Genomic DNA, 536 nt, shown 5'->3' with positions numbered 1-536 from the left:
GTGCAAAATGATGATATAAAACCATGATAAAAATGCACTTTTAAGTACTAATCACCTACAAAGTCTACTACTTAATGTACGTAGCCACACTCTCATGCACGTGAAGGAATAGAATAAAAGGAAGAAGAAAATAAAAGAAGAAGAAACAAGAGAAAAGAAACAAAGTTATATGCAAGAAAAGTAAAAAGAGAAAATAAAATAAATACTATAATTTATACAAGAACTTACATCCCCCGCACGACGCTAAAAACTTGACACAACCAAAAGATAAATATCTTCTCCCAAGTGTAGGAGTGTCGAAGTAATAAATAACCTAATAAAACTATGGTCAAACCACATGGAGGTTAATTGTATAAATTATAGATAACAATAATACAATAACAAAAACAACGACAATAGTAATAGTAGTAATAACAATAACAATAACAATAACAATAATAATAGAAGAAGAAAAAGAAGAAGAAGAAGTTGATGAGAATTTTGAGATGAAAGATTAATGTAAGGATTAAATAATGATAACAATAAATATCAAGGTT

The sequence above is a fragment of the Populus euphratica genome, unplaced genomic scaffold (assembly GCF_000495115.2).
Source record: "Populus euphratica unplaced genomic scaffold, PopEup_1.0 scaffold579.1, whole genome shotgun sequence".
Classification (NCBI taxonomy): domain Eukaryota; kingdom Viridiplantae; phylum Streptophyta; class Magnoliopsida; order Malpighiales; family Salicaceae; genus Populus; species Populus euphratica.
Note: the sequence above shows the minus strand (reverse complement) of the source record.